General features: G+C 39.6%; 1 pseudogene; it reads left to right on the top strand.

Annotated features, from left to right (window-relative positions):
• The first annotated feature begins 1,468 nt into the window (after positions 1–1,468).
• LOC138166469 (folate receptor alpha-like) lies at positions 1,469–2,657 on the top strand (annotated as a pseudogene).
• The last annotated feature ends 12,876 nt before the right edge of the window (positions 2,658–15,533 follow it).

A 15,533-nucleotide genomic window follows, 5' to 3' on the forward strand; every position in this document is an offset into this window, starting at 1 on the left:
ACACACACACACACACACACACACACACACACACACACACACATACACCCTCCAAGGAAATAATCCCAAAGAGGAGGGGAAATGAAATTTATCTAAAGAGATCAATGTGGACAAAGGATGGTAATGTGATATGATAAGTGATGTGATCAAGCAAAAATAGCATCAGAAATGCTTCAACTAAAAATAGACTGAGACTGCTAAGGGAGAATAAGAACAATAACAACTTTTTTTTAAGCTACATGGGGAGAAAAAGAAAGATCAAAGAAGGATTGGGACCATTGCTGGGGTAGATGGCATCATAATAACTGAAAGGGGAGAGAAAGCAATACTGATAATTTAATATTTTGTTTAAATTTTCTCAGCAAAGGAGAATGGCAATAATTCTGGAAATGAATGTTGAAATAACTAATAGGGAGTTATATATATATACACATACACACACACACATACCCCATATCTTCGGGATAGCTAGGTGGAGCTCTACCTACTGATAGAGTCCTGGGTCTGAAGTCAGAAAGACTTAGCTTCCTGAGTTCAAATCTGGCCTCAGAAACTTACTAGCTGTGAGACCCTGGGCAAGTCACTTAAGCCTGTTTACTTTAGTTTCCTCATCTGTAAAAAGAGTTAGAGAAGGAAATGACAAACCACTCCAGTATCTTTGCCAAGAAAACCCCAAATAGAGTCATGAAGAATCAGAAATGACTGAACAATAGCAATGACAATGATGACAATGACCTAGCTACTGTAGATGAGTGCAAGTTCCCCCCACTCCAGGTTCAGCACTGTAACCACCATGACACCTGCTTGCCTCTATATGAGAAATGTTAAGTCCCAAGGGTCTCATCTTTTAACCTGATCAGTTTGTCTAGGCTCATTTCTAGTTGCCCTTCTTTCATGATGACATTGGAAACAAAAGACATCAATACAACTAGAACCCATCACCTTCCCATTTCCAGCTCATTCCACTTTCAGAGAGATCCAATTCTTAGGAAGTTTTTTTTTTATTTATAACACCATGATTAAATTTGCTGCTTTGCAGTTTCCACTCATTGCTACTGATTTTCCCTGTGAAGCCAAATAGAACAATACTTGAAGACAGCTATCATGTCCTTCTTAAGTTTTTTCTTCTTTTCAGTCTAAGATATGACCAGTTCCTTCAAATGGTCTTCATATGGCCTTTACCATCTTTCTTGGCCTCCTTTGGATGTTCTCCAACTTATCCATTTTCTTCTTAAAGAAACTGTGCCTAAAAAAATGACAGTTGGTCCTTGAGTGCCTCCCTTGCCTGGGGAGGAAATTTATGATCTGGTTTTGGGGCAAGACTTAGTTAAGTCCAGAGCCAGGATTGGTATTTAAATTAGTGCTGGCTTTATAAAAGGAAACTTCCCTTTAAAAGTCTTTGCTATTGTTTCCGGCTCCAGGCTTTCTTAGAATATCGGGAACCTAGAAGAGACAGGCCCCAGAGATCATGCCTCAACCAGGATGGGGACTGCCGTTCCTCAGCCTCATGGCCATAGCCCATGGGGTTCAGAAGGGTCATGATCTGCTCAATGTCTGCATGGATGCTAAACACCACAAGGCAGAGCCTGGTCCAGAAGATGGCCTTCATCAGCAGTGTAGCCTATGGAAGAAAAATGCCTGCTGCATTGTAAACACAAACCATGGCACCCACAAAGATACCTCTTACCTGTACCGGTTCAACTATAACCACTGTGGAAAGATGACCCCAGCCTGCAAACGCCATTTTTTCCAGGACACTTGTCTCTATGAGTGCTCTCCCAACTTAGGACCCTGGATCCAGCCGGTATCCTCAAGCTGGCAGAGGGAACGGATCCTGAATGTTCCCTGTGCAGGGAGGACTGTAACCAGTGGTGGGAGGACTGCCAATCCTCATATACCCGCAAAGAGAACTGGCACAAAGGCTGGAACTGGACTTCAGGGATTAACAAGTGCCCAGTTGAGGCTGCCTGCCACCCTTTCACATTTTACTTCCCCACACCAGCCTCCCTATTTGAGAACATTTGGAGTCACTCTTATAAAGCAAGCTCTTTTGGCTGGGGCAGTGGCAAATGCATCCGCATGTAGTTCGACCCAGCCCAGGGAAACCCCAGTGAAGCTGTGGCTAAATATTATGCTTTTGGCTCTGCCCCAGGCATCTTCAGTTGGGGGGCCAGTTTCCCCTTCTTGACTTTGACACTGCTGTTGCTTCTCTGGGGTTAACCCTCATCAGGCATCAAATCTAACCAATCTACATGCAAAATCCAGCCAAGATTTATTCCCAGTCTGAGAACCCTGGACCCCAGCATCCTGCCTGACACAGTCTGACTCTCCTAAAACTCTGGCTTCCCAAGTTGAATTCTTCCCCCTCAAACCTGAGCTGTCTGCTTGGAAACTTATACCCCCACATGCTTTGGATTTCATATCCCCCACCCCACTACTGAGGGAGCCAAGGAGGGAGTGCCTTCCTTTCTCCCCACTTTTAAGTAGCTCCGACCTCTTCCTCTGCATAGCCAAGTCCTCTCACCCCCCCCCTTCTCTTCTTTAGGGGAAATTACATATGATTTCTTCCCTCTCTAAAATAAAGCCGTCCTTACTCCTTTCAAGTAAGGATCATTTCATTGATTATATTTGTATCCCTAGTACCTGGTCCATATATAAGTAGGTGATTAATAAATGTTGATTGATTAAAAAAAAAAGAAACTGTGCCTAGAATAGACACAGTCTCCAGAAGAGGTCTGACAAGGGCAGAGTACAATGGCAATATGCTCTTCAACCCTATAACTCCTTATTTCTGAAAATTAAGCCACTTTTAATGAAGCTCAAGATATCAATAGCTTGTTTCACAGTACATTCCATTGCTAACTCATGTTGAGCTTGTAGTCCATTAAATTCCCAGATAATTTTCAAAACAACTGCTGCTTAACCATGCCTCACCTATCTTATACTTGTGAAGTTGAGTTTTTGAACCCAAGTGTAAGCATTTACATTTATCCCTATTGAACTTCACTGAATTAGAGTTAGCCCAAAATTTTAGCATCTCAAAATTCTTTCAGATACTGGATGTCATCATTTCAGCATTGTATCATGTATATTTGAGCATGCTGTCTATCTTCCAGTTTTTCTGAGAGGGAAACTTAAATACAAGGCAGATTGAGATGTATATTAGTAAATGTAAATAGTCAATAAAATTTGGGTAAAGTCAAAACACAAGGGAAACCTAAAACACAAGCTTGGGTGAACCTAAAACAAGATCTAGGTGAAAGGACCCAAAACAAGAACATTTTCAGTGAATTCTATCTAAATTAATCTACTTATTTTTTTCTTTTCTTTTCTTTCTTTCTTTCTCTTTTTTTTTTTTTTTTTTTGCTTTTTGGAGGGCAACTGGGGCTAAATGACTTGCCCAAAGTCACATGGCTAGTAAGTGTGTCAAGTGTCTGAGGCTGTATTTGAACTCAGGTTCTCCTGACTCCAGGGCAGGTGCTCTATTCACTGCACCACCTAGATGCCCCAATTAATCTACTTATTCAATGCTGTCCCAATTAAATTACCAAAATATTTTGTTGAGCTAAAAAAATAACAAAATTCATTTGGAAGAAAAAAGGTCAAGAATATCAAAGGAATTAATGGAAAAAAAAAAGTAAAGGGAAGAGTTTAACAGTACCAGATCTTAAACTATACTATAAGGTAACAATTAACAAAACTATCTGGTACTGGCTAAAAAATAAAAAGGTGGATCAGTGGAACAGAGTAAGCATATAATACACAGTAGTAAATGGTTATAGTAATTTTACTTTTGACAAATGTAAAGATTTAATCTTTCAGGATAAGAATTTGCTATTTGGTAAAAATTGTTGGGAAAACTGGAAAGCCATCTGGCAGAAATCAGGAATAGATCAAAATCTTACACTATTTATCAAGCTAAGGTCAAAAAGGATAAATGACCCAGATATGAAGGGAAATATCATAAGAAAATTACAAGAATATGAAACATATCTATCAAAATTATGAATAAGAGAAGAATTTATGAATAAACAAAATATAGAGAGAGCTGTGAGATATAAAATAAATAATTTTGATTATATTAAATTAAAAAGGGTTTTGGCACAAATAAAACCAATGTAGCCAAAATTAGAATGAAAGCAGAAAATCAGGGGGAAATTTTTATAGACAGTTTCTTGTATAAAGGTTTGAGAATTTTGTCAAATTTATAAGATTATAAATCATTCCCCAATGATAAATGGTTAAAGGAAATGAACAGGCAATTTTTCAATAAAGAAATCAAAATTAGAGGCAGCTAAGTGGTGTGGTGAATAGAGCACCAGCCCTGGAGTCAGGAGGACCTGAGTTCAAATCTGGCCTCAGACACTTAACACAAAACTAGCCCTGTGACCTTGGGCAAGTCACTTAACCCCAGTTGCCCTCCAAAAGGCAAAAAACAAAAACAAAAAACAAACCATACTCCTTTGGGCAGCTAGGTGGCACAGTGAATAGAACACTGGCCCTGGAGTCAGGAGGACCTGAATTCAAATATGGCTTCAAACACTTAACACTTACTAGCCATGTGACCTTGGGTAAGTCACTTAACCCCAAATGCCCTCCAAAAAGAAAAAACAAAACAAAACTATATATAGTCATATGAAAAAATGCTCTAAATCACCAATGATTAGAGAAAAGCACATTAAAACAATTTTGAGATATCATCTCATACCTATCAGATTGGCTAAAATGATAGAAGGGAAAAATGACAAATGTTAGAGGGAATATAGAAGAATTATGACACTAATACACTGTTGGTGGAACTGTGAAATGATCCAACCATTTTGGAGAACAATCTGGAATTATGCCTCCAAAGTTACAAAACTATGTATGTGTGTGTGTGTGTGTGTGTGTGTGTGTGTGTGTGTATACCCTTTGACCCAGCAATATTAGGTCCCAGGATGATCAGAGAAAAGGAAAAGAACCTATATGTTCTCAAATATTTATAGCAGCTCTCTTTGTGGTGGCAAAGAACTAGAAATTGAGGGACTGCCTATCAGTTGGGGAATGGCTAAACAAATGGTAGTATGACTGTGATGGAGTGCTGCTATGCTGTAAGCAATGATGAGCTGGTTGATTTTAGAAAAACATGAAAAGATTTAAATAAAACAATGAAGAATGAAATGAGCAGAACCAAGAGAATGTCGTATACAGTAATATCAACATTGTTCAAAGAACAACTGTGAACAACTAAGTTCTTAATATTGTAAATACTTAAATCAACTACAAAAGACCAATATGATTTGGTAGCAAACAATAATGTTGTTATTTACAATGATAAAGTTAAGTGACTCCTAGAAATAGAACCTTCCCTGTTCATTTCGGGTATAATGAAAATACCTCACTATTAAACTTTTAATTAAATTTAAATTAATTAATTTTTTTTATTTTAATTTTAATTTTAATTAAATTTAAATTAAAGAGCTAATTAGTGTCCAGCTCTTCCTTTCCTATCTCCCTCCTAAGTTCTACTCTTTTTTATTGACTCAATCCAAAGGATACTCAGATCTACAATGTCCTAACTCAATCCAAATGATTCCCTCCCAAAGGTCAGGACTAATCACATCCTCATTGAGATGGAAATGGATTATAGTACTGGGTCCAGGGAAATAATGCCAAGGAGATTCATCAACATCCTTTCCTTAATTTTGTATTAATGGATGTATTCAAACAAAAACTTCCTTCTTTCCCAAATTGCTTAGATTTAGTGCTCTCACTCACTGTGCTACCTGGCCACCCCTATTTGCTTATTTTAAAAGGGCAATATCATGGCCTCTAAGTTCCATGCAGTTACCTCTTCTTCATTTTTAGGGTGTTTACTTTAGATAATTATGAGTTTGGCTGCAATTTCTCTGAGCTCCCATTTCTCTGTAATTTTTTCTATTTTCAGGTAAGCTCTGGTTTCTTTGTGATTGTGGAAGAATCTACTGGAAACATTTGAGTGACAAATTAGCAGATTATATTATAGTGTCTGTGGACAGAAAGAAACCAGGTTTGGAACCTGGGGAGAAAGCTACCTTTTCTTGGGTCTTCCCTCAGCCCAGAGCTTCTACTCTGAGATACCTGTAGAGCTGATGACCTCCTCAATATCTTCCTTCTCTGCCCAACTCAGTTCTACCTTTGTTCCTCAGAGTTGTCCTAGCATATCAGGAATGCTCCAACCTCTCTGAGTTGTGAGATAGTTCCTTCCTTTTATAATAATTCCTTGGGGAAGGGAGGAACCAAGTAGTAACCAATTCCTTAGGGGGTAACCATAGCTTTGATTGATCCAAGGAGGTACACAGACCCTGTACTGGGTTTTGACTGATTCATTCATTAAAGAAGTGTTCTTACCCAACAAAAGTAATTACTTTTAGATGTATGGGATAGTTGATGAAATCCTACTTTTAAATAAGCACTATACTTAGTCCTGAGAATACAAATACAAAAGTGAAAGCAATCACTGCCCTCAAGGAGCTTATATTTTATTTTATTTTGGAGGTGGGCAGGCAAGGCAATTGGGGTTAAATGACTTGCCCAAGGTCATACAGCTAGTAAGTGTCTCAAGTATCTGAGGTCACATTTTAACTCAGGTCCTCCTGACTCCAGGGCCAGTGCTCTATTCACTTTGCCACCTAGCTGCCCCAAAATAAGCTTGGTCATAGATTTTTTTTTTTGAGCTTATATTTTAACAGAGAAAGATAGGGGTGTTTTGGTTTTAAGTTATAGGGGTGGTGAATAGAGTCAGAGGGAAGTAGGTTAACATAAATTTTCCAATAGTAAAGGCAGTATTGATTTGATTATGGTTCCAAAATTGGAAAATGATGGAGAGAGGTTGAGAAGATATATATTTAACTACAAGATAACTATGGAGGAAATGGCTGGGGAGTAAAATGAAGCATGGCTGGAGCTGTTCTGATATAGTGAGTCCTATGACAAGGTCACAAATAAAGACAACAGAGTTCTAGATTGGGATTCCAGAAAGGAAAAGGTTAAGTCCTTCTGGGCCTTTTCTAGTTCCTGAGGTATTCTATCCAATTGCATTCTGATTTCTCCAGCAGAATCCTCTTATGCCCCTTATCCCTAAATCCTCCTTATCACTCTTAACTAAACCAGTCCTCTCTATTTACTGGTAAAACAACAGTAACAACTCCCTATGCCTTCTCAATCCTTAAAACATCTTCACTTGATCTGACCCATCCTGCTAACAATCATCCTATTTTTCTCCCCTCCTTCATAGCTAAAATCCCTGAGAAAGCCTTCTATAATTAGTGCATCTATTTCTTCTCCTCTTATTCACTTCTAAATCCTCTGCAATCAGACTTCCAAATTTATCATTCAACTGAAATTGCCCTTCCAAAGGTTATTAATGTTCTATTTTATTTTAAAAATTATTTTATTATTATTAAAAGTTGTTATAGGAATGTAAATTTTTAAGATCTTCCCTGCCCCTAGGTTAAGTACACCTGGAGCCTGTTGTAAGAGACTTGTTTTTCAGGAACACCCACACCTTGGTGATTGGGCAGTGGGTCAAGAGGGTTTTTACATTCTCTGACCCAGGAGAAGGCTATATAATCCCTGGTGTGAGACTTTGTTTTGGGGCTCACTTTGAGAAGTGTTGTATGATTTGACCAGATGAGACTCTGGGCAGCCTTTGAGAGCCCCCACCCCCATTGAAAAACCCAGATGTTGCTGCTTCCCTCTCTGGTAACTGACTAGGTATAGATGTAATGGCTGGACAGTTGGAGGCCTGTCTGCTTGATCTATTTGTTTCTCTATCTTCTTGTAATTTCTGCTTGTAACCTCTGTATACTCTGAAGTTCAGGGTGCTGACTTTTTCCCCTGAACTAGGTAAATGATATGTTTGATTGATTAAAGCAAGATTGTTAACCTATTTTAAGTTGCTTTCCTTTAGAAAAGCAGATTGGGGTGGCTAGGTGGCTCAGTGAATAGAGCACCAGCCCTGGAGTCAGGAGGACCTGAGTTCAAATCCAGCCTCAGACACTTGACACAATTACTAACTGTGTGACTTTAGGCAAATCACTTAACCCCAATTGCCCTCCAAAAAGGAAAAAAAAAAAGCAGATCTAAGAACCTGTGTTGGCAGCCACCCTGGGGATGCTGGGGTGCTTGTTACTACAATAAAACAATAATAATAGCTAGCATTTATATAGCTTCCCAATTTACTTATTCTCTTTTCTATGTATTTCAATTATCTTAGTTGCCAAATCTAATGACCTTTTCTCAATAATCATGTTGGCTAACCTTCCTGAATCCTTTCACACTGTTAATCATCACCTTCTCCTAGATAGGCTCTCTTCTCTAGGTTTTCTTGACATTCTTCTCCTATCTGTCCAACCTCTCCTTTTCAGTCCTATTTACTAGATCTTCATCCCCCAATAGTCTAGCCTGAGGCCTCTTTTCTTCTTTCTCTATAGCCAGAATCTTAACCTGAGGTCTATGAACTTGTGTTTCTAATATTTTTTGTAATCGTATTTCAATATAAGTGGTTTCTTTTGTGATTCTATGTATTTTATGCATTTTAAAACATTCTAAAATGTTTTAAACATACACTTTTTATACTGTCAAGGGTGCCCATAACACGAAAAGAATAAGAATTCCAGTTCTATGGTATTTCTCTTGGTAATCTCATCAGCACCCATGCATTCAATTATCATCTCTATTCAGATGATTTGTAGCTGTATATAGCCAGCCTTAACCTCCTTCTTAAGTCCCATTTACTCACTAACTGCCTTTCAAATTGGATCTCCTGTAGACATCTGAAAGATACTGTGTCCAAAATACAACTGATTATCTTTTTCTCCAAATCTTCCCTTCTCCTGAGCTCCTTATTACTGTCAAGGCCACCCATGCCCTCCCAGTTATCCAATCAAATTTGTTTCCAAATCTTGTTTTTGCCTTCACAATATTTCTAGTTTACATCCCCTTCTCTCCATTCACACAGGTGCCACCCTGGTACAAGTCTTCATTACCTCAGATCTGGACTTTTGCAATACCCTTTTGTCTAGTCTCCCTGCTTCAAGTTTCTCCCCCTTCAATCCATCCTCCATTCAGATGCCAAAGTTTTGTTCCTAAAATGCATATTTGACAATGTTCTCCCTCTCCCTTATCAATAAACACCAGAGGCTGCCTATTGTCTTCAGATTCCAATATAAAATCCTCTCATTGATTTTTTTTTTAAGCAATTGGGATTAAGTAACTTGCTCAAGGTTACATGGCCAGTTATTTCTGGGTGTGGTGCTAAGTATCTGAGCCTGGATTCTATCCCAGGTCATCCTGACTCTGGGGCCAGTGCTCTTACTCACTGAGCCACCTGGCCGCCCCCTGTCATTGATTTTTTTTTGTTTTTTTAAATGCTTTATTAACTTCTGATTTACATCATTCATTTCCGCCAGATTTTGAGTTACAAATTTTCTCCCCATTTCCCCCCCACCCATCCTCCCAAAACAGCATTCCCACAGGATATCCCCACCTCCAGTCTGCTCTCTCCCATACCTGTTTTGACTTTTCCAGTGGATCTCTATGCCTCAGAGCCTGTATATCTTATTTCTTAATTACATGTAAGATGGTATTAATAATAGTATATATATATATACACACACACACACACACACACACACACACACACACACAAATACACATATATATTTGAATATTTGATTTTAAAACTTTCAATTCCAGATTCATTCCCTTCCCCCCCTGCCACCCACCCCCACTGGGGAGACAAGCAGTTCAGTATAGGTTGTACATGTGCAGCTAATGCAAAACAATAACATAGTAGATATATTGTAAAAGACTGACTATATTTCCCTCCCTCCTATGCCACCTCCCACTTGTTCTATTCTATACTTTGATCCTATCCCTTTTCAAAAGTGGGTGCTTCCAACTTCCCTCCCCCCAGCCTGCTCTCCCTTCCATCATCCCCCCTCTCATCCCCTGCCCCCCCTATTCTCCTGGAGGGTGAGATCCCCTATTTAGTGTGTATTTCCCTCCCTCCTCAAGCCAGATTCAATAGGAATAAGGTTGACCCATTCCTTTTTGCCTTCCTATTCTTCTCCTCCATTGTAACCATTTTCCCTTGCCTCTTCTGTATGAGATAGTTTGCCTCAATCTGTCTCTCCCCATCTCCTCTCATTATATTCCTCTCACCTCTTAATTTCACCTTTTAAGTATCATCCCTTCCTGTTAAATTGGTCCCATGCCCTCTATCTATGTATACCTGTAAACATATATACACACATTCACATATGTATTCATATGCCCGCATATCCTCATATAAAGACATATATATGTATATATTTCTAATCCCTTCAACTACTGAGAAAAGTTTCATAAGTTACAATTATTGTTTTTCCATGTGGGAATGTTAGTAGTTCAACTATGATAAGTTCCTTATGATTTCTTTTCCCTGTTTACCTTCTCATGCTTCTCTTGCTTCTTGTATCTGAATGTCAAATTTTCTATTCAACTCTGGTTTTTTCAGCAAGAATGCTTGAAAGTCTTCTATTCCACTGAATGACCATATTTTCCCCTGAAACATGATACTCAGTTTTGCTGGGTAGGTGACTCTTGGTTTTAATCCCAGCTCCCTTGACCTCTGGAATATCACATTCCAAGCCCTTCGATCCCTCAGTGTAGAAGCTGCCAGATGCTGGGTTATCCTGATTGTGTTTCCACAATATTCAAATTGTTTCTTCCTGGCTGCTTGTAATATTCTCTCCTTAATCTGGGAATTCTGGAACCTGGCTATAATATTCCTAGGAGTTTTCTTTTTGGGATCTTTTTCAGGAGGTGATCGGTAGATTCTTTCAACCTCTATTTTGCCCTCTGGTTCTAAAACATCAGGGCAGTTTTCTTTGAGAACTTCCTGGAGGATGATTTCTCAGTTCTTACTTAGATCATGGCTTTCAGGTAGTCCAATAATTTTTAAATTATCTCTCCTGGATCTATTTTCCAGGTCAGTGGTTTTTCCCATGAGATATTTCACATTGCCTTCTATTCTTTCATTTGTTTGGATCTGTTTGACAGCATCTTGATTTCTCATAAAGTCACTAGCTTCCATTTGCTCCAATCTAATTCTGAAGCAATGATTCTCCTCATTGAGCTTTTGAGATTCTTTTTCCATCTGGCAAATTCGGCTTTTTAAGGCATTCTTCTCCTCATTGCCTTTTTGAGCCTCCTTTGCCATTTGAGTCAGTCTGTTTTTTAAGGTATTATTTTCTTCAGTCAGGTTGTTGACTCTCATTTCATAATTTTCTTGCATTGTTCTCATTTCTCTTCCCAATTTTACCTCCACTTCTCTTATTTGCTTCTTAAGGTCCTCTATGGCCTGTAACCAGCTTGTATTTTCCTTTGAGGCTTTTGGTGCAGGAGTACTGACTTCACTGTTTTCCTCCTGTTCCATGCCTTGCTCCTTCTTATCCCCCAAATAGGAGTGTAATGTTGGAATCTTCTGTCTGCTTTGTTTCCTTTGCCTGCTCATTTTGCCACTCAAAAAAGCCTTTTGGGCTTTTTGCCACAGTAGGACTCTGCCACCAGACAGGGGAGTTTTCGTCCCAAATGCTGGGGTTTTCTCAGCTGCCGGAGGTATTAGATGGGTGCCCTCTCTGAGGTCTCCACATGCTCTGGCAAGCTGGACACACACCCCAGGACCTCCACCCTAGACTGCAATCCAGATCCAAGCAGGTTAAAGCAAGAGCGATGACCCCTCAGACTGGTGCTTGGTCCCCCTACACTCTGCAAGCCAGGAGCTGAAGCCGTCACATGGTGCTGGCAGGCTGTGCTGGAGTCTCAGAGGTTTCTCGCCCTGGGGGTAAAAGCCATGCACTCCCACTTACTGGGTCCCAAAGTCCAGACTGCACTGGCCTCTCACCTTGTCCTTCGCATCTATGTATTGATAAATCTGGAAACAGCCACAGCTGCTGCTGATCTGGAGTCCCTCTGGGGGGCAGCTGGTCAGGCCCGCCCTGGGGCTAAAGCCTCTGCGTGGTGCTGGGCTTGCCTCCCAGAGCGCTGCGCTGGCCGATTCCTGCCAGGCTGTCGAGCTGTCCTCAGCGGGAGGTTAGCTTCTCTGTGTCATTTTGTGGGTTCTGCAGCTCCAAAGTTTGTTAAGAGTCCCCTTTTTACATGGATTGGGGAGGGTGGAAGGCGGAGCCAAGGGAAGGTTGTGCTGCTACTCCGCCATCTTGGCTCCGCCCCCCCTCATTGATTTTTAAAGTTATTCATAACTTTGTCTCTTCCTAGCTTTCTAGTCTTAGACTTTACTCCCCTCTATGTATTCTGTGATCCTGCCACACTGATCTTCTCCATAGTCCATCTTTACATACTAGCTTTCTGCTTTTCAGTAGTTTTTTCCCCTACCTAGAATGTTCTTCCTCCTCACCTTTACTTCCTCTTTTCCCTTCCTTCAAGATTCAGTTCAAATCCCATCTTCTTTAGAAGGTCTTTCCTGGTAGATTCCTCCCCAACCCCCAACTGCTAATGACTTCCTAATCTTTCTAGATATCCAGTACTTTCTATCTCCATGTTTTTGGTAATGCTATTCCCTATGTGTCACATGCCACCTTTTCAGTTTCTAATATATCATTACTCAAATGAAACTCTTCCTGTGAAATCTTTCCTGATCCCGCCAAATGCAAATGATCCTACAGTAACTGAATCTCAAATAATATTCTACTAGGGTAAACAAAATGTATACATAAGTAAATACAAAGTGTTTTCAAATTGGGTTGGCAAAGCATAGTTTATAAAGAAGAAAGGTTTCTTTTAGCAAGTGGAACTTGAGCTAAACCTTGAAAGAAGCTTGGAATTTTAAGACATAGAGAGGTCAGAGGCAGAACATTCATTCCAGTCATGGGCTACAGCCTATGCAAATGCATGGAGGCAGGAGATGGCATGTGTTTTATGGCACTACTACAAGTAGGCTAAGTTTGGCTGGTCTTAGAGTGTTTGAAAGGAAGTAATGAGTAATAATGAGGAAGTAATAAGCCTGGAAAAGTAGGTTAAGTCCTCCATTTCAAAAGACTTTAAATGTCAAACATAGGAGTTTGTATTTGATTCTAGGGGCAAAAGGGAGCCTTTTATACTTCTTGAGCAGGTTAGTGACTTAATCCTATGCTTTAGGAATATTAATTTACCAATTTTGTAGGTAGGAAAGAAAAAGAGACTGGATGTAGGAAGGTCAAATAATAGGTGATTTCAATAGCATAGGCAAAAGGTGTTGAATGCCTGAAGTACTTTGCTGAGTGATTGCAAGAAGAGGATGGATATGAGAGATGATATGAAAGTAAAATTGACAAAACTTGACAACTAATTGGATGGGGAGGGGGGGAACAGGGAAAGTGAGCAGTCAAGGATGACTCTGAAATTATGAATCTGGGTGAATGGGAAAATAATGTTGCCCTTAACAAAAATAGAGAAGTCGAGAAGGGGATTGAATTTAGATAGAAAGATAATGACACATTTTGGGACACATTGAGTTTGAATTGACCATGGAAATCTAGACAGAAATGTCCAGAAAGTAGTTGGTAATATGGGACTAGAACTCAAGAGGGAAAGATATATAGATTTGCAATCATGTACAGAGAAATCAACCCATGGGAACAAATGATAACACTGAGAGAATATAGAGAGAAAAGATATGAAGGCCCAGGACAATACAGTAGTGATCATCCATATATGTAGGTTCAATATGGTTGATGACCCTACAAAGGAGACTGAGGAGTCCTCAGACAGGTAGGAAAACTAGGAGAGAGCAGTATAATGTAAGCCAAGGGAAGAGTATCCAGGAGGGAGGGGTGATAAAACTACAGAGAAGGCAAAAAGGATGATGACAGAAAAATCCATTTCACTGAAGGGAATGGAATAAACATTTATTAAACTCCTATCATGTACCAGGTACTGTGCTAAGTGTCTTATTTTGTTTTGATTTTTACAAATATTTCATTTGCTCCTCAAAGCAACCCTGCAAGGTAGATGCTGTTATTATTCCTATTTTACAGTTGAGGAAACTGAGTCAGACAGAGATTAGTTGACTAGCCCAGGGTCACACAACTACTAAATATCTGAGGTTGGATTTGAATTCAGATCTTCCTGATTCCAGGACACCACTCTATCCACTATACTACCAATTATTTCTGGCATTGAGCAATTAAAGCTCATTGGTGACATCACACAGAAGCATTTTAATTCACTAGTAGAAGTGGGGACCAGATTATAAAGGTCAGGAAGACAATGAAATAGAAAGAAATGGAGAAAACAGTATTTTCCATGAGTTTTACTATGAAATATAGAATTATACAGGAAGTATGAAATACTCAAGGAAGACAATTTGGGGACATGGTAAGGTCAAGTGAATACTTTTTAAGTATAGAGAAGATCTATGTCTGTAGTCAGCAAAGAAGGAACTATTCTCAATAAAGAAAAGTGAAGAATGGAAGACAAAGTAAAAAGGATTGAATCTGATTTCAGATTTTAAGTGAAAATTCAATTCTTATACTGGGGAATTAGAGGGTAGTAGGGAAAGGAAGAGAATAAAATATAAAATAGGACAGGAGAAAAATGTAGGATACTCTAACCATTCATTCACATGGATAGAGATGGAAACAGTGAGAAAGATTTTGGAGTTTGTACAGTATAGAAAATTCAATATTTGTTCCTGTTACAAAATTCTTTTAATAGCTGCCCACTTTTGTCTTCACAGCTCTTCTTCCTTTTTGAACATTCTTTCCATTCTTCTAGGTATAAGGAGAGAATGTCCCAGTTATGTCTTTAACAATTATCTTGTAGCTTCTGATTATCTTTACCCAGAAAAGGGCTGAGGGCCAAACATTCTTGATTTTATCCTGTGCTCAGGCTATTTTTAGGCAATAGCAGCAAGCAGTAACAGCAGCAGGAAAAATAGCCAATGACAAGTCATTTGAAGCTGGAGCTAGAGCTAGGTAGAACCAAAGAAGATAGGGCAAATGAGTTGTCATGGTGGCAAAGAAAAAAATATTAGAAACTTCTGTCTCCTAGAACCTAGAGAATTTCTCGTGGAATCCTAATAAAGCTTCCCTCAGCTCCAATATTCTGACTTCCTTATGGGCTTCACTGAACAGCAGAAACATCCTGATTTAAATGCACATTCTAGCTTTAACCACACCACAGCCCCCTCTACACCCCCCCAACTCAATCATAGGCCTCGCTGAACAGTAGGCCCACTGCCACTACATAGTCACCACCCCTCCTATTCAATATCCTAACTTCTTCATGTATGCCTCACTGCCCCACCAGAACAGCAGGTGTGTCCATGTAATGACAACCCAGCCACTGCCTCTGGCTAGCCGCTGCCTCTAGACCCATTCCTCATATTTCCCACAATGCACTGAACCACAACAACATCCGTCTAATTTCAGACAGGACCACAATAGCAAGCCAAACAGAAAGCAGCACTACCATGATGTCTGAGCAGAATGTGGGCCCCAAAACAATAGAAGGGACTTTCCCTAAGTAGGCAC

This window comes from Petaurus breviceps, unplaced genomic scaffold (genome assembly GCF_028583685.1).
Source record: "Petaurus breviceps papuanus isolate PSGF00001 unplaced genomic scaffold, PetGlider_PUasm1.0 224, whole genome shotgun sequence".
In the NCBI taxonomy this organism is placed as follows: Eukaryota; Metazoa; Chordata; class Mammalia; order Diprotodontia; family Petauridae; genus Petaurus; species Petaurus breviceps.